At 47.4% G+C, this 22,500-nt stretch overlaps 1 long non-coding RNA gene across 2 annotated transcripts in view; it reads right to left on the reverse strand.

Moving 5' to 3' along the window:
- LOC116081740 overlaps nucleotides 1-22,500 on the reverse strand; it is a 103,698-nt gene that overhangs the window by 36,103 nt on the left and 45,095 nt on the right. The gene's annotated exons all lie outside the window — the stretch shown is intronic.

Here is a 22,500-nt window from a genome sequence, read left to right on the forward strand (position 1 = left end):
GAAGAAGAAGAAGAAGAAGAAGAAGAAGAAGAAGAAGAAGAAGAAGAAGAAAGAAGAAGAAGAAATAGAAGAAGAAGAGGAGGAGGAGGAGGAAGAGGAAGAGGGGGAGGAAGAGGAGGAAGAGGAGGGAGAGGAGGAGGAGGAGGAAGAAGAGGAAGAAAAGGAGGAGGGAGAGGATGAGGAAGAAGAAGAAGAGGAAGAGAAGGAGGAGGAAGAGGAAGAAAAAGGAGGAGGAGGAGGAAGAGATAACTGGGAGGAGTGCTGGGAGAGGAAACTGTAGTCAAAACATATGATAGGAGAATAAAAATAAAATAAAATAATTTTTAAAAGAGGCTAAGTAAAGACCAGCACTTAGCATCTTTGCAGCAACAGCCCGAAAAGTGGTGAGAACTGAGATAGCAGGGGAGCACTGGGACCAGCAAGATGATTCCTAGACATCTATGCCATGGCATAAGGAGATTGCAGGGTTTTGTTTTTTTTTATCACAGAGGGACATCTGGCAAGCACAAAAGAACCATGAAAACATACACACACACACACACACACACACACACACACAAACACACACACACAGACATGCATGCACATATACTTTTTTCAATCACATTAAACATTAGCATTCTCTAGCACCACACAGGTGAACATGACTGGTTTATCTGTTAGGTGCTATTTCTCTGATGTGACTCAGACTAGCCCATGCCCCATGATGCTTCCATGCACAGCCATGAAGGCTGAGACCTTGCAGAAAGCTGAGAGTCCCCAGAACAGGTGCAGGTGAGGCTTGGGCTGGAGTAGTTCTCTCCTCTGGTCAGGCCCAGGGCCTCAACGTGCAACATGGCTACATCAACCTTTCTTCCAGGTGGCAACTGCTCCTCAGCTCAGCTTGAAACACACAATCTCCATCCATTCCAGCAGCTAGGTGGCCTAGGGTTTTGTGAGTCCTTGTCCCCCACACACACAACCCCTCCTTGATGGACAGGCCAGCACTATGTGTGGTCCTAGCCTCTGTGTGTGTGTGCAGATGCCAAGATGCAGAAGCCTCCAAAAGTAATGCTGATTGGTTGGGAGACTCAATCCAGAACCTGGGGCTTTCAGATGGCACTTTCTTTTTCATGGAAAGAACAGATAATGTTTATAGGCAATTAACTGCATAAGAAGAAAAACCACAGGATAAGGTGGAAGTCATCTATCCTCAAGCAAAAGCAGTGTGGTGTGATCCTTTTAGTCTCTCCTTGGAGACCTTTGACATTAAAGACAAATCTCCCTGTGTGAATCCCCTAGTACTCTGCTTCTTCATAAGCCAAGGTAGACTTATTATTCATCGGTGTGTGGCTGTGGTAGCTGTTTGCAAATATGCAACTTAAGTAAAAAGTGGCAGTTTGCATGAAAATGGCCCCCATAGGCTCATAGGGAATGGTACTATTAAGAAATGTGGCCTTACTTAGGATATTTTCTAGTTCCATCTATTTGCCTGCAAAATTCATGCTGTCTTTATTTTTAATAGCTGAATAGTATTCCATTGTGTAAATGAACCACATTTTTTTCTGTACCCATTTTTCAGTTGATGGACATCTGGGTTGCTTCCAGTTTCTGGCTGTTATGAATAAGGCTGCTATGAACACGGTGGAGCATGTGTCCTTGAAGTAGGGTGGAGTATCTTTTGAGCATATGCCCAGGAGTGGTATAGCTAGGTCTTCAGGTAGAACTATTTCTAATTTTCTGAGAAATCACCAGATTAATTTCCAGAGTGGTTTTACAAGTTTACAATCCCACCAGCAATGGGGGAATATTCCCCTTTCAACACATCCTCGTCAGCATCTGCTATTACTTGAGTTTTTTATCTTAGCCATTCTGACTGGTGCGAGGTGGAATCTCAGGGTCATTTTGATTTGCATTTTCCTGATGACTAAGGATGTTAAACATTTCTTCTCAGCCATTCAATATTCCTCTGTTAAGAATTCTCTGCTTAGTTCTGTACCCCATTTTTACTGGGTTATTTGGTTTTTTGGAATCTAACTTCTTGAGTTCTTTATGTATCTTGGATATAGGCCCTCTGTCAAATGAAGGGTTAGTGAAGAGCCCTTCCCAACCTGTAGGCTGTTGTTTTGTCCTCTGTAAGGCAGTGTCCTTTGCCTTACAGAGGCTTTTCAGTTTCATGATGTCCTATTTATTACTTCTTGACTTTAGTGCCTGAGCCATTAGTGTTCTGTTCACGAAATTTTCTCCTGTGCCAATGTGTTCAAGGCTGTTTTCTACTTTCTCTTCTATTAAATTCAGTGTGGCTGGTTTTACGTTGAGATCTTTAATTCATTTGGACTTGGGTTTCATGCAGGATGGTAAATATGGATTTGCATTCTTCTACATGCAGACATTCAATTAGACCAGCACCATTTGTTGAAGATGCTCTTCCTGTTCCATTGAATGGTTTTGGCTTCTTTGTCAAAAATCAAGTGTCTGTAGGTGTGTGGGTTTATTTCTAGATCTTCCATTCAATTCCATTGATCCACCTGTCTGCTTCTATACCAATATAATGTAGTTTTTATTACTATTGCTCTGTAGTACAGCTTGAGGTCAGGGATATCGACACCTCCAGAAGTCCTTTTATTGTTCAGTATTGTTTTAGCTATCCTGGATGTTTTGTTTTTCCATATGATGTTGAGAATTGTTCTTTCAAGGTCTGTGAAGAATTGTGTTGGAACTTTGATGGGGATTGCATTAAATTTGCAGATTGCTTTTGGTAAGATGGCCATTTTAAAAGGACATGCATGGTATGCACTTACTGATAAGTGCATATTAGCCAAAAACCTCAGAATACCCATGATACATACCCACAGACTCAAAGAAGTTAAACAAGAAGGAAGGCCCAAGTGGGGATGCTTGAATCCCACTTAGAAGAGAGAATAAAATAGTTGTGGGAGGCAAAGGGATGGGGAGGGACCTGGGTGGGTGGGAGAAGGGTTAACAGAATAGTGGGGGGAAGGATCAGGCCTGGAGAGAGACAAAAGTGAATCCCAGAGAGCCAGGAGAATACATGGAAATATGCAGCTATCAGGATTGAGGATGGGGGTATTCTCAAAGAAGTCCTAGAGACCTGGGATGAGGGAGGCTCCCAGGAATCCATGGAGGTGACCTTAGAAGAAACATATGAGGGAGGCTCCCAGGAGTCAATGGGGTAACCTTAGAAGAAACACCCTACAATTGGGATATAGACCATCTCTGGTAGCCAGATAGCACCGCCGGTGGAGGGATGGGGACACCAACCCAGCTATGAAACTTTTGACCCAAAATTGGTCCTGTCTAAAAGAAATGCATGGACAAAGATGCAGCAGAGACTGAAAGAATGGCAGACCAGTTGACTGGCCCATTTTGAGACCCATCCCATGGACACACACCAGTCCCTCACACTATTAATGATGCTGTTGTGCTTGCAGACAGAGGCCTGGCATAGCAGCCCTCTGAGAGGCTCTACCCGGCAGCTGATTGAGACAGATGCAGATGCCCAGACATACATTGGATGGAGGTCAGGAATCCCTGTGGAAGAGTCAGGGGAAAGATTGAAGGCCCTCAAGGAGATAGCAACCCAACACAAAGACCAACAGTGTCAACTAATCTGGACCTCTAGGAGCTCCCAGAGACTGAACCACCAACCAAAGAACATACAGGGGCTGATCTGAGGCCCCTGATACATATGTAGCAGAGGGTTGCCATATCTGATCTCTGTGGAAAAGGATGCACCTAATCCTGCAGAGACTTGATGCACCAAGGTGGGGAGTATGAGGGGTTGCCCTCTCAGAGGTGAGGGGGAGGGCAGGAGTGGGAGGAACTCTGCAAGGGAGGACTGGGAGGAAGGCAATATTTGGGATGTAAATAAGTAAATTAATTAATTTAAAACAAAAAAAGAAATGTGTCCTTGTTGGAACAGGTGTGGCCTTGTTGGAGGAAGTGTGTCACTGGGGGTGAGTTTTGAGGTTTCAAATACTCAAGCCAGGTCAAGGGACTCTCTCTCTTCCTGTTGCCTGCCAATCCATATGTAGAACTCAGTTGTCAATTTGATGAAGCATCCAGGAAATGGCCTCTGAGCCTGATTAAGAGATAGTATCTTGGTTAGGTTAGTTTAGGTGGGAGGTCAACCCACAGTGGGTAGCTCCATTCCCTAGGCTGAAATCCTAGACTGTGTAAAAAGAGAAAGTGAGCTGAGCACATTCATTCATCATCATCTGCTTCCTGATAACAAATGTGATGTGACCAACTATGTGCCAAAAATGGCAAGTTCCTGCCATTTTTCCTTCTCTGCCATAATGGATTGAATCTTTAAGCTATGATCCAAAACAAACCTTTCTCCATTTAGTGGTCTTTGTCAGGGTATTGTCAATAGTAGGAAAAAGAAGTAAGACAGAATTGGTATCAGAAGTAGGGTCGCTGCTGTGATAACACTTAGTCCTTGGAACTGTTTTATGACTGGATGTGGAAGAATTTGGTACTTTGGGCTAGAAACGCTTCTCCTCCCCCCAGGCATGCAGGACACAGACCTTAATGGACAGTTCTGATGAGAATGTATAAAACAAGAATGATGGCAGAAATGTCAACAATAGAAGCCTGTTCATAAGATTTCAAAGGAGAACAAGAATTAGAATGGGGGACATTAATGTGATATTTTGACCAAGAATCTGGCTTCATCCTCCCATGTCTTAAGAATTTCTGTGAATTTGAACTTAAAAACAATGGACTAATTTGTTTGGTGAGGAAATTTTAAGACAGAAGAGCATCTGGGCTGGTACTGAGAAAGCAACTGTAATTATAAGAGAAATCAACTCCACTGAGAAGGAACTTCATGTGCTGTCCTGAAACCATAGGAAAGTTATCTTGAGGGCAAAACTCCAACTGTCATCTTGATTTTGCGAGGATCAAAAATCAAGACAACAGTTATATTTGAAGGGAGAAAGCATCAGTGTAGTTGGGAGTGGGGCCCTGCACCTCACAAGTAACTGCTCAGGCACATTTCCGCAGGGTCTACACACAAGAGCTGGTGTAGCTGTTGATCAAAGGGACTAGGCAGCACCTTAAGCTGTCAACAAAACAGCAGCAGAATTCCTGTGGGACTGGTTTTTAGGACATGAAAAGTACAAGGCTGAGGGTCATGGAGGCTTACTCCATCATTTCAAACAGCGGCTGAGTTCAGGCAGTGTGTGGCAGAATTGGAGTTCCTGTAAGGAGATGCTAAGAACCTAGTACAAGGAGCTACAAAGGCTAAAGCTACAGGCAACAGAGACAGAGAACTGGGATCACCCATGCTCTTGGAGCCCAGGTGATTACATTATGAGTCTCAGATGCTGAACAAAGAGCTGGTGTTTTCACTGCTGGATTTTAGCCTTGCTTTAGTCAGATCATCCATTGCTATGTCCTGGTTTTGCCCCTTTTGTATAGGAATGCTCACTCAGCACCATTATGTGTAGGAAATGGGTAATTTGCTTTCATTTTATAGAAGCTTATAATTAAGAGACTCAGAAAAGACTTTGGATTTGAATGGTGCTGGGTTTAAAAGTACAACAGGGACTTTTGAGGTTAGAATTAACACATTTTTTTGGCATCTTGGAATGTCTCATTTACCAAGGTCATCCCCATACTTACAACTCGCTTAAATAAGATCACGTTAAATAAGATACATGTTCCTGATGAAGTTCTGACAGTCACAGCTTCTGTCATCCAACTAATCCAACGTTTTTCAGTATCTCAACATCAAACTTAGCCACAGAGGTGTGGCACAAGAGTCAGCTAGGATCAGATGTGAATGTAGCAACTCTCCTCTAGGTAAGTCCTCTGTGGACAGCTGATGAGAGGGTGATTAGCAAAACTGGGAAGAGGAGGACATGGAGGACCTCAGAGCAGATGGAGCCTCAGGTCCCAAGCCCTTACCAAGTGACAGTGCTCTCAGACAACCCACTGGGAATCCATAGCCAAGAGTGAGGGCTCACTGCAGCAACCAGAGCTGGACTGACTCCTGGTAGGTGGCCTTATGGGGGAATAAAAAAAGAGCGAAAAGGATCTTGGAATGGGCCTTATAAGCCATGTCTCACTAATTACCCTCCTGCTAAGACAACCCTGTAGCTCTGGGCCTGCACTTAAATAATTAATGCGTCTCTTCGAAGAGGTTTCCCAGCATCCACTGGGATCTCTCAGAGCACAGAAGCTCCTTATTAAACACTCACTGTAGCAACCCACCTTCCCCAGAGGCTCCTTGGCTCCTCCCTCTCATCCTTCAAAAGTTAAATTTACAAGTCCCACCACTCAGCACATTGGACCTGCTTTGTGTTCTGTTTTAATTAGGGGACAATGGAGGAGCGTGGCCATGTATCTGTATTCACAGCATCAATAATTCAGTAAGGAGAGAACAGAACAGACAACCCACATGTGCAACCTGCTTAAAATTTATTACTTCTCATGATGAATAAACCTTTAATTGGGAGCCTACCATCCTATTTTCAGATCCAAAGCAGACCCAGACGTGAGTCCTGTGTTTGCCGCATAACAATCCCAAGAAGGTAGAAATTTGGGAAGGAAATCCATCAAAAAAATTAACAGGATTGTCTCTGGACAGTCATGATGGATGGCTTGGATTTGGTTTTCTCCTTTGTGCATTTCAATTCTTTTTTTTTTTTTTAAGCCTTCTATAATGAACGCGTTTTCATTTTATAATAAAACCTTGCTTTAAACTAGAGACTACGTCATCACTGAAGTCTGTTAATTGAAATGCTCTGGGCCCGGTGAGGCTAGCTGTTATCCCATGCACATCTTTCAGGGCCTGTCAAACGCTGACGCGTCTCTGCCTGGACCGCTGGGCACTCGTTTGGAATCTGAGCAGGTAGACATTCAACTACTGCATGCTGAGTTGCAGGGACTATCCCCTGGCTCTGTGGAGGCTGGGCCTGAGTCTTAAGTGTGGTTCCAGAAGGAGAGCAAACCCATGGGCACATCGTATGTGGCCTCCTCCCTGCCTGGCAAGTGGAGAGAGAGGACCCTTCCAGGGCCATCAGCCTTGGGTGTAGAGCACAGCCCAGCTGAGGTAGGTGAGCACTCAGTTATTATGCCATGAGGAGGAGGGGCAGATGGAAGGGCTGGTCCTATATGGACCTCCACAGCTTGTCTAGGTCCTCCTCATAGAGCAACAGAGAGCCAAATAGAGAGGCTTTAAGGCCACCTTCCCTCAAACGAACAGCAGAAACTCCTTGTGGTAGGGCAAGTTTCACCCAGGTGGTTATTGCTTTTGTTTCATTTTTTTTCTTATTTCCTCAAGTTTTTAGGGTACTGTTAGCGAAGTGAATGTTTTTTTTTTCTGTTCAAGGGGTACATGTCTAGGGTTTTTTAACGTAAGTAACTGTTAAGTGGTCGCATGGAAGTAATTAATGCACCTGATGTCACACGGTTGTGCTTTGTGTGCAAAACATCCAGGGTGTGATCCCCAGCTGGGCTCAGGGTGCTGCAGGGCTTGTCACTGGCACTCAGCCGCCTGTGACCAGTGTCCATACTCTTTACCCAGCATCACTCAGCCCCTCCCCGGCTAAGAGCGCCATCCTTCTACTCTCTGCATGTACGTATCTGGCTGTTCTGCTTCCTTGGATAAGGAGGACTGCGCTGTATTCATCTCCTCCTGCCAGCTTGGTTCACAGAGCTCCAAGGCCTTCAGCTTCACCCACGGTCACATACAGCAAGATTCCCTTCTTCTGGGAGCTGTGTAGTACTCCATTGTGAGTATATAGCATAATTCCTTCATCTATCCATTGACAAGCCAGCTAGCTTGGCTTCCTGGGGATTTCTTGGTACCATGACTCGTTGACGCTTTGCTCGGCTTCTCTGAAGAGTGATCTCTTAGCTCCTTACAGGTTGTGTTGGGGGAATTATAAGCAGCTCCACGCAGCACACATGTGAGCTCACATACATACATACATACAGGCACGAGAACTGAAGAACTAGACAATAAAGGTTCCTGGCAGTGCAGTGCTCACCACAGGAGTGGTGACTGGAAGCATTGGTCCGCCACTTTTCCCAGAGGAGAATGAAAACATCCCCAGCTCAGGCCACTCTCCTAGGCTCCTCAGCACCTAGTGAGACTCCACACGCAGTCAGCACTCACACTGAACCCAGTTGTAACCCACAGCTCCCATTGCCAGGAATCACTTTCACAGACACCAAGAACTTTCCCATTGATTGTGGAGGGGCCCTCCCTGCTCTCCAAGGCATGATCTCTATGTAAACAAAGTGGTTAATTAGACAATCCATTGGGCTATTTAAAATGCATTCTGCTTTAAAAGAACAAGCAATCACAATATAAAAAAAAACACAGCATTTCTAGTATGTCAACTAATTTTGCCATCGTATTTTTAGAAAAAAAATGGATTCGCATAATTTATTAATGTGCCTTTTTTAATTTCATTCATAAATACATAATTGCATATTCAATCCCATTTGACAGATCAGGAAGGTTTTTGAGAGCCAAGAATACAGGGATTGTTCCACCCAGAGGAAGCAAAGGGAGACCTGGGCAGTGTCGGGTGGTGTCCTGCCCATTACATAGAAACTTCTCTGTTGATTCACCTCAACCTGGTCCTGGTGACTCAATCCAAAATGAGAAGGAAAGAGAACATGGGGAGGGTCCTCTAGAGCAATAAGCAGGCCTGCAGTGCTGTTAGGTAGATCCATGAAGGCCACACAGCACAGAATGCCCTTCCACCTCAAACACCAAAGCTGCTGAGTATCCTAGAGACACTCTTAACCAATCGCCTTGCCCTCAGCATGAAGAGCCATTGATTCAGGCCAGGTCCCCCCTAGAAACAGTCATATCCAAGATGGCCGTTCCAATGTTACTGATGGCCTATGCTTTCTTTCTGTCCTTCCTCTCCTTCAGCCTGATAACAGACGACCTTCCTTGGGTAAGAGCATGTCCAGCATAGTCAAGTTGTGAAGACATGTCTCCTATCCTCCCTGGTCAGGAAAGATGGAACCCAGGATGTCCAGACAGTGTGAGTAGACAGTAGCACCTTCTAGATGCCCTGACCTCTGTCCTGCTTGCGGACAGCACAGTGTCCCCACCTTGCCCTGGGCAGACCTGAACATAAGAGCAAGACAGATAATTAGCCACAGCACACGACTGGAGCCATGGGGCGGGGGCGCTTCCCTCAGGGAGAGAAGCACACTCGGGATGTCCCCAGGGAGAGCCAACTAGCTGAACATTTCCAGAAGATAGAGCTAGGGTAGATACTGGACTCTCCATTGCGTTTGTGTCCCACAAAGCACAACATAAAACAAAAGGATACCTGTCCAGACAAAGCCCAGGGACTCCCCAGCAGCCACATCCCAGACCCCAAATACATCACCAGAACTTCATAGCTGGCTCCTAGTGTATAAGGAAGTCTTGCTGAAGGTCTCCTCACTATAGCTGAGAAAGACACAGGTAGCAGATAGGGGTGGGAAGGGCCATGGGCAGGTCAGCACCATCAGAAAACACACAAAAACATTCTTCTCAGGTCACTGTAACCCACCACTCATGAGGACAAGGCCAAACCTAGCCCTAGAGAACACTGCTGAGCTCATAGAGAAATGGAGGCGCCTGGCCAACCTCATCTGTACCTGGAACCTCCAAGGAGGCTGAGGATTCCAATCTTGGGGCTGCCCAGCTGTGTGGGAGAAGGCCATGGGGCAAGGCCAGAGTGTCCAGGCAGAACAAAAGAGCACAGGGAACCTCACCAGGAAGAGGGCTGTGTGGAATTAGAGTTGAGTGCTCCGTGGCAAGAGAGAATTCCCAGGGATCAGCAGCACTGAATACTCCCTCTGAAGTAACTGGTGCAGGAGAAGACTGGGGCTGAAGGAGGGAGATGCTGGCTTAGAGCAGAAATAGAGGTGAAGAAATGACATTGGAGGTTGGCAAGGGATAGTAAGAGAGGTCCTGAGTATGTCAGACTCCCTTGGATGGGGTTCTGGACCCTTCCTAGAGCATCCCATCCCAGGCTCCTAAAGATGATTGCCAAAGCAGACAACTATGGCTCAAGAAAGAGTATGACATCTCCGAGATGCCTGGCATTCTCTCAGCTCTGTGTTAGATGGCTGTGCATCTCAGAAGTGCAGGCTTTATCTCAGGGAAAAGCTAGGTGGGGCCTAACCCTACCTATTTTTCTTCCCAGAACTCTCTGGGAAGTAGGCGTGAGATACAACTCTATGTTCTGGCACAGCTCTGAGGAGGAAGCCAGTCTAGGAGGCTAGGATCTGCATCCCTGAGCTCTGTGGCCTGTGGGGAGTCACCCCTCCCAACTCTGACCCCTGTATGGTGACTCACAGACAGTATGTTGTTCCTATCTCTTGGGCTATGGCCTGGCCATGGGTCTGAACAATGCGCAGTGAGACTGTCATATCTCCTAGCATAGCCTCAGCCCACTGTCACAATGAGGGGTCTCCAGGGCGTGCTAACTTCAAAATATAAACAACTACTTCTTCTCATGACAAAACGCCCTTGTAATTATCCATTCTAGAACCTACTTAAGCTAATGTGTGTACCTTGTCAGAGTCCACACCTGCTTTTCTATGTACCCAGAGAAAGTCTCCCAGAAGCTTAGCACCATACCAAAGCCAAGTGTCCCCCTCCCATGGCCAGTATAAACCTGGGGAGGCAGGGTATAAGAACATACTTCCTCACTAGCTATTACACAGAGACCCCTAGGCCAGAGCAACATGTCCCCAACCCAGTACACAGCGAGGATCCTGCCCAATCATCTTACATGCATCCTAGCACATCAGTCTTTATGAGCAACAGGGCTTCCAGCATATTCCATGAACTCAACTCCCAAAAGGTACACAACACATGTGTCCTTGAGCTCCAAGTGTGCATGTCCAGGCACAGCAACACAATAGGACAATCTAGGAAAATCTCTGGATACCAGTTGCCCAGTCTATCAACCCCAGCCCAGGCCAGGGACAGGAGGGACCCCCACTCTTCTGAAGTAAGATGAAACATTTAAAACTGATCCCTTAGCAGCAGCCAAACTCCAGATGCCACCAAACCACTTGTCCCAGAGAACAGCTCATGTGTGAAAGACGATGACTCCCAAGTTTGTGCATTTACTTAATTTTCAGTTAGGCTTCCCAGATCCCTAAATCAACAATGGTTTCTACGGATCCTTGTAGAAGAGGAAAAATCAAAAGCCTGAGAACACAGGTCAGGAAGAGGCCTGAGAGAAAGGCAGTGGTTCGGCGCCACCTGCAGGGCTGCAACTGTAACACCTAAGTCACCAGCAGGTATCTAGGCCTGGAGCCTCCGAGCATGGCGGAATCTGAGGATCTCACACTAATGTGAGAAATTAATGGGATTTACCAGTGAGAATCTCCTCTGAGAATAACTGCTTCTTCGTTTGGAAGCATGCAGCCTCAGTAGCTGGTAAGGACAGACAGGCCCTGCAGGTCCAATGGCTGTGTTCAAAGGGGTAGCATGGAAGTTGAGTGCTGCCACCCCACCTGGCCTTCCCCAAGCAGGAGCTTCAGCCATTCCTACTGAAGCTAGAAGCTTCCATGCTGGGACAAGGGCACAGATCCTAACAGCTTTCCTAGCTGTCCGTGCAAACTCCACCAAGACTTGCAAAGATTCTAATGTGCCCAAGGATGCACAGGCCTCAGGATCCTCGAACAAGGTCTTGACCTGGGAGGTGACCTCCTCCAAGGCCACAGGCCACTCCCTGCTGACACTCATGAGCACCCTTCTCAGGCACAATAGGATGAAGCTCAGTCTCCTTTTTCTCCTGAGGTTCAGGTCTGGTCAGCCATGTTGGTGTTCTTTCTGCTTGCTCTCGGCTGAAGCATGCACCCCACACATTACACACTTCATGGGACATGAAAACAGCCTTCCAAAGTCAGTAGAGAAAACTGCTCTTCCAGAAGGTACCCACCTATCAACCAGCCCCTAAGAGGATAAAGGCTCTACCCTGACATCTTTCAGGTTCTAGTCCACCTCACATCGATGAATCCTACCAGCCACACCTTCAGTCACTAGACTGCCACCTCTAGACTGTGGCCACCCAACAGTCAAGGTGTGAGGCAGTTGTACCAAGAGCAAACTGTACTGTGCTCTGATGATTCTCCACTGTCTCTCTGTCCATTGGAATACACGATGGACTTCCTCATAGCAGAAGCAGGCTAGTCTCACAGCTGCCCTGGACAGCTTCCAGGTCTCACTCTCTTTTCAGCTCTTCCAGTGGTCTATCCAGATCATCCTACCCAGCTGCTTCCCGGTGACCGTCTCCCTGTGACACAGCTCTGCAGTTGAGTGGCTCTCATGGAGCCGCATGGCTGGCCTTGCTGACTCTCACAATGCACAGGCTCTGCAGACAAGCTAGACTGCCCACCTCCCATTGCTGTATGATCTCCTGGAACTCTGCCTGCCCGATGCACACCCACCAGTTTCAAGCGTCCAGAGAAGCCAGGCGTGGGACTTCCACATGGAACCCTAGCACTAAGGAAACTGAGGGGAAAGGATCTTGAGTTCGAGGTCAGCTTGGGCTGACAAGACCCTGTCTCAAACAAACAAACATGGCAGGAGATGTGACTGTTGGAAGAGTGCTTGCTTAACTAATGAACATGATGTCCTGGGTTCAGTCCGCACACAGTGACAAGGCAGAATGACACTTGCTGTGATCCCAGCACTCAGGAGGCGGATGCAAGAAGATCCCAAGTTCAAGTTTATTTTCTTTTTTTTGGTTTTTCAAGACAGGGTTTCTCTGTGTAGCCCTGGTTGTCCTGGAACTCATTCTGTAGACCAGGCTGGACTTGAACTCAGAAATCCACCTGCCTCTGCCTCCCAAGTGCTGGGATTAAAGGTGTGTGCCACCACTGCCCAGCTATTTTCAAGTATATATCAAGTTAAAGATCTTGTCTCAAACAAAACAAAGCCTGCCCTCCATATAACTGGCTAGATACTATTCTAGAGCAAATAATGGCACTGACCCACAGGTTCATTTCGCCTTCTCCTAGCCATGTTTCTCTTAGCTTCTAAATACAAGCCTCAGGGCCTGTGGTTGATCAAACGTACTTCCATCCTGTCTCCTGATCACTGGTTGCTTTCTACCTACAAACACAGCGGGTTGCTCTTGACTCACTTTCTGTCCTTGATTTTCCCCCTGCGTCTTTCCCCTTCTCTTTCCTGTCCTTGTTGTCTATTAACAAACAGCATATACAGGCAGGGAGCTGAGAGGTCCAGGGACACAGAGTGATGGAGTAAGCCACACTCATGGAGATGGCCCCCACCCTCACCTGTGATGTTCTCTAGATAGAAGGCCCACAAGAGCAAGCCAAGGTCTTCCAAGGTGTAAGAAAGTGGAACATTCCTGCCAGCTTTTCATGGCCAAAGACAGAGGAGAATCCAAGTTATAAAAAGAAGAGAGTTATTTTTACTCCCACTGAAGAAGGTTCAAGGCCCACATGGCAAAGCACAGGCTTAGTGATGGCCACTACCACCTGACTGTATTATGTCATGGCTCGTGGTGGCTGGCAGAGGAGGAGGCCTGCGGTAAGAACAGGTGAATCATCTTGATCCAGCAACAGAAAGAGAACGTAGAGGCAAGCTCGGCCTCCACAGAAGTTCTGGGATCACCTTCCAAGGGAAAGAATGGCCCCCAGTAACCTAATCACTGCTCGCTAGGCCTCTTCTCCCAAAGAACCCACCAATACTGCCACCCCAAAAACCAAGTCTTCAATTTTAATGGGTTCTTGAGTGTAACTGGGCCGCACCTAAAGGAAAAGATAACACACAACTGAAATCTTTGCCTTTTGCAAATCTTAAGTGTTGGCCTTTGTGGGTCACCCATCATTTACTTCAGTAAATAAGTCACCATGACCTCATGTAAAATAATGACAAGATGGCAAATGGCACAGCTTCTCAAGGAAGATACTCCGCAGGTCCTTAAGGACAAGGCCGCAGCCAAACACTGAAGACAAAGGATCTCTCCATCCACTCACCCCATCCCTCAGTTCTGCCACCCAGCCACCCCTCCACACACTGTCAGGCATCTGGTCCGTCCTGACGTTTATCTACCCACCACTCTATCCATCCCATCCCTTTATCATGCCATCTAGATACCTCCATCACCCACCCATTCCTCCACCCACCTCATCTCTCCACCTTCCAGCACCACCCCCCTCATCCTGAAATTTATACATTCACCCATCCCACCACATATCATCCCTCCATCTACCCCACCCTGCCATCCACCCATCCACCCTCCATTCACCCCCTGTCTTCATCCTGCCTTCCATCATCCAACCATCTATAATACCCATCCATCCTTTTATGTCTCCCATTCATCCATTCAATCCATCCATCCTCCCATCAACCCCAACCCTTCATCCTTCAATGCATCCGTCTGTCCTTCAATCTTTTCACCCACCTACTTCACCCTTACTCCACTTCCTCTCCCATCCATCCTCATATCCACCTGTGTATTGCTTTCAAAAAGGCACTCATCATGGAAGTACCCTAGCCAGAGTGAGTGTGGAGTAACAATCGACTACTATCCAGTACGTATGGTCCTACTGGAGTATGTTTAGAATCTCAAGGCCCAGAGTAAGTAATCTAATTTCAAACTCTCACATGACTATTACAGAGGTGAGCTTGGGTAGAGGAGCTACACTCTTTGAGTCCTAATGTTCTTGTCACTAAATGGACAGTGAGGAATCCCACTTCTAGGTTTCAGTTGGAAGGGTCCAATCGATGTACGGAGCCAGGACTGGGATGAACTGAGAATGATACTGTCTCTGGGGGTGGGGAGGGGATCATGACCAGAACTAATTCTCATGTCCTTTCTGGTTTCCATTCTGGCCATGTTTCTCTAGCCTGCAGAGGAGGTTGCTCTAAGTGCAGCCGGAGAAAGGGATGACAAAATCCCCAACACCTGTATTGCATGTGGTCCATTGGGAGACTGACCACAACCCAATGCCTAGACCTACTTATAAAACCAAGTACCCTGACAGAAGAAGAAAAGTCAAGAGCCACAAGGCAGCCATAGAAGAATGACCTATTTGAGAGCTGCATTGTTCTCAGTGACATATGAACTGCTTCCAGGGGCCTCTCATTGAAGCAGAAAAACCTTCAAGACAGGGCTGCCAACTACAGGCAAGAGCAGCTGCCCCGTGTATAGTAGTGGACACCAGGAAGTTATAGAACATCTACCCAAGAGAAAACTGCCAGCCAACCTTGCCCCTCCCTGAACACACATCCCAGTCAAAGAAATAATGGGCTTTCTGCTTTATTTCTCAAGCACCAAGCTGCTGAAATGGGGGGTGGGGGAGGAAGGGCTGGGATGCAAGAGTTCAGGACTAGAAGAGCTAGGGAACGCCAAAATCCAAAGAGCCCCAGTGTCTCATGTAAGCCAGCTGTTTCCCTGGGGGTCTGCCTTCTCACTCTGGATAGAACAAGGGTAGTGACTTTCACCAGGGAAGCAGCACCTAGAAGAGGAGACAGTAGGGAAGGGGAAACTTCCTGACCATGCCTCAGTGAGCATACCCAGCAACAAGCCAGCATCATTCCACCCACAGATTCAGAGCCCCAGCCTGGGGTCACAGCAAGCCCCACCCTCATACCCCATATCTAATAAATGAAGACCACACTGAGTGCTTCATATAACCCAGTCTCCTCTCTACAGAACAGCTCCAGTTCTCTCCTCATACAACTCTGTGGCCAGCCTGAGGCCAGTACCCAGTGACCATGCTTTTAACCAAGGTTGTACTGGCTGGTTTTGTGTGTCAACTTGACACAAGCTGGAGTTATCACAGGGAAAGGAGCCTCCCTTGAGGAAATGCCTCCATGAGATCCAGCTGAAAGGCATTTTCTCAATTAGTGATCAAGGGTGGGAGGGCCCCTTGTGGGTGGTGCCATCCCTGGACTGTTAGTCTTGGGTTCTATAAGAGAGCAGGCTGAGCAAGCCAGGGGAAGCAAGCCAGTAAGGAGCATCCCTCTATGGCCTCTGCATCAGCTCCTGCTTCCTGACCTGCTTGAGTTCCTGTCCTGACTTCCTTTAGTGATGAACAGCAATGTGGAAGTGTAAGATGAGTAAACCCCCCCCCCAACTTGCTAGTTGGTCATGATGTTTTGTGCAGGAATAGTAGCCCTGACTAAGACACAGGTACAAGGATTTACCATGAAAGGCCCTCTGAGCTCAAGCTCTGTGTCAGCCCCCAGGCAGAACTGCTGGCTTCCTCATACCGGAGGATCCACCTGTTGAAAATCTGTTTACAGATTCACTCTCAGGGGAGGCTGTAGCAGAGGGTAGCTTGAGCCAAGAGTTTAAAAGCAGCCTAAGAAACACAGGGAGACTGTCTCGAAACAAAGGAACGCCACACATGCACTCCAGACAGACCTGGAACTCATAACAATCCTCCTGACTCACTCTAACAAGTCTCGGGACTAGCAAACCACCATCGCTGGCTACAGATTTAGTCTTAAAACTTTCTCTATTTTCTGTGTCAAGAGTAGTGGGAGAGGAGTCTTTCTCTCTTAGCAACTCTAGCGTCTAGACATCTGCTCGTAGGCTCTATGGATAGATGGATGGATGGGTCAGGCAATCAATAACTAGCATCAATGCCTGAGCTGGAATCTGAGATCAAGATTCCTAAAAGAGAGGAAAATGGGGTGGGGGACGTGAAACTCGCTTGACCAGCCATCTGCGCTGTGGCTTCCTGCCAATGAGATGTCAGTCTGCCACAGTGGCCTGTGCCCCTCAAGCCCTGGCTGAAAGCAACTGTAACACAGGGTCTGCAGAGTCACTTTGGGGACTGCTCACGGAAAAGTTGCTGAGTCTCCTGCTCTGGATGTCCTGGGGAGACTCCAGGCCCCACCTGGCTCCAGCTGTGCTCTGAGGTGAATGGCCACCTGGAGCAGCCAGGGTTGGGATGAGAATATTAGGCATTTGTGGCCTGCAAAGACCCTGGCTTTAAGGGAGACAACTATTCTCGCAGGAGTCTGGCTCCCTGCAGCTTGCACCCTGGAAGATCAGCATGCTCCCTGGATGTCAGCTACAGGTGGCCACAGCACTGTCCTGGCTACACTTCCGGGGTGACATGCCTCTGTATCATGGCAAAATTAACCCAGAGTGGCCAATGATCCAAACTCAAAGGGCCCCAAGCTCGAAACTCAGGAGTAAACGGGAAAGGGAGCTCTGTGACCACAGAATGGGCCGCGGTTTCTTGGTTGGAAACCAAAAATCCAAAAGAAGAAAGAATAATTAGTTGAATTAGATGTCACCAATGTTTAAAATCCTTTGTGCATCAAAGAGCACTGCCAACAGGGTGAAAGATGAAGGGTTAAGTCATGTGAGTGTCTCCTGGGGTTCACGTCCTGAGTACACCGGGAACTCCAAGTTAGAATGACCAACATCCCGACCCAGACATGGGCAGAGGACCTTGCTGCAGACTCAAACCCCCATGCCACAGCCCCCAGGGGACAGTATTTGGAGAAAGGCCTTTGGAAGGTGACTCAGGTGAGACAAACTCACAAGAGCCAGGTTCTCAAGATAGGACCCATGTTCTTGGAGAAGAGATGCCTAGGCGTTTGCCCTCCCTGTTCCTCAGACACATGAAGACTTTGTGTGAAGGCACTCATCTACAGGCAAGTGACATCTTTGTCCTAGTGCCTGACCTCAGAGTTCAGCCTCTGGAGCCATGAAAACAATGACTATCGTGGCTTCAGCCTGTCTATGGGGCTTTGTACAGAGGCCCAAGAAGACTTTGGCAGACCCAATATCTTAGAGTTTTACTACTGTGAACAGACTCCATGACCAAGGCAACTCTTACAAGGACAACATTTCACTGGGTCTGACTTACAAGTTCAGAGGTTCAATCCATTATCATTAAGACAAGGAGCACAGCAATGTCCAGGCAGGCATGGTGTAGGAGGAGCTGGGAGTTCTACATCTTGTTCAGAAGGCAAACAGAAGACTGGCTTCTAGGGAGCTACATGAAGGTCTTAAAGCCCACGCCCACAATGACCTACTCCCCCCCAACAAGCCCATACCTACTCCTACAAGGCCACATCTAATAGTTCCACTTCTTGGGCCAAGCATACTCAAGCCATCACACCCAAGCAATAATTCCTCCAAAGAAAATACATCAATAACCACACAGCACGAAAGCTGCAGGCAGCGTACAGCCCAACCACGATGAGGTGGCAACCATGATCTGTTGGGACGCTGCTGTTTTTCTAAGAAAATAAATAAACCAGAACACAGAAAATTCTGGTGAGGCTGTGGAGAAATTAAAACCCTGGCTCTGTTGGAGGAGTGACAAATGGCACAGCGGCTGTGGAAACAGCATGGTGGCTCTCAGAGAGCTAAAAATAAAACAACCATGTGACTCGGTAATTCCTATTCTGGGCATACACTAAAAAGAATCAAAATGGCCACAAGAGCCAAACGTTTGCAACCCAAGTGCCCACCTACAGATGAGGGTTGGGCTGCCCACCACATAACGGTCTGTCTGTAAAAGGAAGGAGGGGCTGAAGCTACGGCTCACTCGGTAAGGTGCTTCCTGGACAAACATGGAGATCAAGGACAGGACCTCAAAACCTATATAAAACTAAGTCTCGAATTCAGAGAGGCAGGCAGCTGATTGACAGTCATGGAAATGGGGGGGGGGGCAGTTTGAGTTTGTGGACAGCAAAGGCTCCAGAGTGATAGTGGTGATGGTGACACAGTGTCCATGCATGTGAGGCCACTACCGTGCACTTTAAAATGGGGAAGATGTTGAATTTCATGTTATATATATTTTATCATTTTTAGCAGGAAGCCAATGTGTCAAACTCACACAATAAATATCACCTTGCTACAAGTATAAAAGTAGTATTGATTTCATATTGGTTTGGATTTTTTAAAGATTTTTATTTATTTATTTTTATTTATTTATCACTCTCTTCAGACACACCAGAAGAGGGCATTGGATCCCATTACAGAGGGTTGTGAGCCACCATATGGTTGCTGGGAATTGAACTCAGGACCTCTGGAGGAGCAGTCAGTGCTCTTAACCACTAAGCCCTTTCTCCAGCCCTGGTTTGAATTTTTTGTTTGACTGGTTTGGTTTGTTAACTTGGGGGTGGCTTTTTTTAAATCTCTCTTGTTTGAATTTTTCAGTTATCTAAAGCTTTAAAGAAATTAATCTAAGCTCCCACCTAATAATATTGCTTTCTGTGTGGCATTCCAATAGCGAGAAGGCAGAAAGAGAGATTGAGTTCTAGGGTGCTTGTTAGATAGAATCCCAATAAAGTAATATACTGTGAATGGCATTGTCCAGCCTGTGCTCCATCCCCAACTCTAGGACTGATGCCTGGGGGGGAGGCCCCTCAGTAGAGACCAAGTGTAATGTTTGGAGCTAGCATCTGCTTGTGAGGAACACCCATGTAAGTGCATATCAGAACTCCACAGCAGAGCTAGACATATGTTCCCAGACTTGCAGCTGGCTCCTGAAGTCCTGGTGTATAGTGGAAATTCTGGAATACTGAATACAGAAAAACACAGAAATATTATAAAAATGTGGTTTTGTTTTAGTCCCAGGTGTGGGAATATGGGCAGCTTTGGACTGTCTTTAGCAGTTGACTATGATTTGCCTCACGCTCTAGCAGAGACATGGTTTTGCCAGCTGCAGATAATTTCCGCTATTGTGTGACATTTGGAATTCCGGAAACTTTTCAGAGGGTTATAAATGCTAGGGCCCCAAGAGATGGGTGGGTGGTTGTTGGTCATTCACTGTGGCTGGCTGTGGTTCATTAGGAGTTTTGCTCAAAGAAGAAATAAGAAGAAAGAAAATTAGATCCAAGGATCTCTGTCTCTTTCTCTCCCCTCTATCCTTCTGTCTCTCCGATCTAGTGACAGTGAGTGAAACTAGGAAGAGAAAGGGAGGGAAAAAGAAGAATTCACAAAGTAGCAAAAGCCAAAAGACCAAAGACCAGTACCCCTGTGTGGAAAGATCTTAGGAAAGCTCCCACAGGCTCTGTCCCTGCAGACAAACCCTTACAGGAAGCGGGGCATGGTGATAGAACTGAATGTTTACATTCTTATCCACAAGCACAAGGCAGAGAGAGAGAGGTAAAGAGAGAATGAGAGGAGTATTGGGAGTAGTGTGGACTTTTGAAACCTCAAAGACCACTCTCAGTGACACACCTTTCCCAACAAAGCCACGCCTCCTAATCCTTCCTAAACAGTTCCACTAGCAGGGGACCAACACTCAAATATATGAATCTGTAGAGGCCATTCTCATTCAAACTACCATAAACTATAACCTAGAACTGTATGCAAAAAATAAAATAAAAAAAGCAACCTTTCTCCTCTACTTTATCTTTGTCTGGGTACTTTTATCACACCAGAAAAGATAGTAAGACACCCATCTTCACTGGGCTGTATGGCCATGTTCAGCCCAGGTCAGATAAGAAGCTGTTGAGACTAAAAAGCTGATGCATATCAACCTCTTCCTGCTGCCTGTCACTGAACATGTGGTCATAAGGTAACATGTTAAAGCAAGAATTGCAGGCACATCAACCATGGAAGCCAGGTTTTGAGGAAGTTGGTGGGGACCCTCCTGGGTGCCTCGTCCTGATTGAAGGCAAGAAAAGGTGGCAGTGAGTCTCAGCTTCACTCTCTAGACACTCAAGGTGCCTTGAATTCCTCAGCAACAGGGCAGTCCAGCCAGGCAGGGCTTGGCCACAGGACACAATCCCTGAGCAGAGTGTAAGAGTAAAGGAGTAGACTGTAGATACCAGGAGCAGGGCTTAGCACACAGAGCTGCATCCTCTACTCTCAGGTCCTCTTCTCTGAGCCACGGGGCTTCAGAGCAAGCAGGCCTACATCACCATCCTCATCACCCAACATGGACATCTAAGCTAGGGACCTCTGTAGAGATTGGGTTGATCTTGGAGCTCAGCTTACTTTCCCTCTGAGTTTTGCCTCCTGTGCCTGGGTGCTATGTCCATTTCTGAGTATGCCCAGCCATGCCTAGGGCTCTTGCACCTCTATTCCGTGCCTGGCTCAACCAGAGATGCCTCAGGGCTCTGGGCCATGAAGCTTAGGGCAGCTCAGGACACTTATAAACTGTCCCCAAAACAGGACAGATAACACTGCTGGCCTGGCTGGGAATTCCCTCCCTCCACCCTTACCCTCTTGACCTTCTATGGCCACCTTAGGCTTCGGGGGCATGTTCCCAGCCAGATAGCAATGAGGTCTGGTCTTCCTGGCGTCTGCAAAGCTGCCTAGTGTTAAGTAGCTCTCTCTCTCCCTCCCCTCCTCCCTTCCCTTCTCTCCCCCCACCCCAAGCACTATACCCAACGTGACACCCCAGCCTCAATGAGGATGACCTCCCATCCTAACACTCCTCAGATGTGGTACTGAGTGAAGGGAGCCGAGAGAGAAAATCAGCTCTTGACATTGGAGGTGTGAGGCTGTGGGTGGATGGGGGACAGAACAAGTTCTCTTCCTGCTTCCAAATGGCTCCATTTATTACCTGCTGAGAATTCATTTGACTCTCTAGTGGTTCAAAAGTTTTTTTTTTTTTTTTTCATTTTTCCTCTTTATGAAGAAACTCAATTCCTAACTAGAACAGTTCATAGCTACACAATTGGGGCAAGAGTGGGTTTCTCTGTAACTCACAGCTGTGCCTGCAGAAGTCTGGGTAGGGAAAGCCAAGGCAGAGGAAACCCAGGAGAGAGCCAGGGAAGAGAAGAGCCATAACAGCAAAGACCCAGGTGAGGGAGGCCCAAGAAGAGAGAGATCTGAGGCAGGGAAAACTCAAAGTGGGAGAGACCCAAGGATGGAAGATCCAAGACAGTCGGAGAGACCTAAGGAGTGAAGACTCAGGGTAGGGGAGACCCAGGGAGAAGAAGAGTCAAAGTGAGGAGTTCCAGACTCCCTGGGTACTGCCATCCAGGTGTCTCTGTGGTTGGAGCAGTAGTCAGGGTCAGGATAAGCACTGTGTGCTCCTTCCCATCTAAGGATGGTGTCTAAGGATGGGCATCCCCATACCCAGGACCTCACCCCAAGTCAGCTTTCCATCTAGAGCTACATAGTGGCAGCCCATGCCTGCTGCAGGACTGCATCTGGCTGTCTGTGGGCGTGATAGCATCAGCCCCGAGTTTCTTTCCAGCTGAGCAGTTTAATTCACACCCTACCACATCTGATCTGCACCAGCTGTGCCAGCCAGCCCTGCTGCTGCTACCCTGCTTGGCAGTTAACACATAGAAAGCACAGAGAAGCTTGAGGCATTACCCAGGACTACACAACTCTTTAGCAATGATCTGTATCCAGGACCACCAGCCCCTAGAGAGCCAGCTCAGATATGAGATGAGGGTCAAGATCTCCAGGGCTGAACACACCAATGGGTCTCTGGGTGGTGACTGTGGATGGGTGGCCCCAGGACCTAGACTCATTCACGGCTCAGTGGTTAAGAGCACTGACTGCTCTTCCAGAGATCCTGAGTTCAATTCCCAACAACCACATG

Source organism: Mastomys coucha, unplaced genomic scaffold (genome assembly GCF_008632895.1).
Source record: "Mastomys coucha isolate ucsf_1 unplaced genomic scaffold, UCSF_Mcou_1 pScaffold11, whole genome shotgun sequence".
Classification (NCBI taxonomy): Eukaryota; Metazoa; Chordata; class Mammalia; order Rodentia; family Muridae; genus Mastomys; species Mastomys coucha.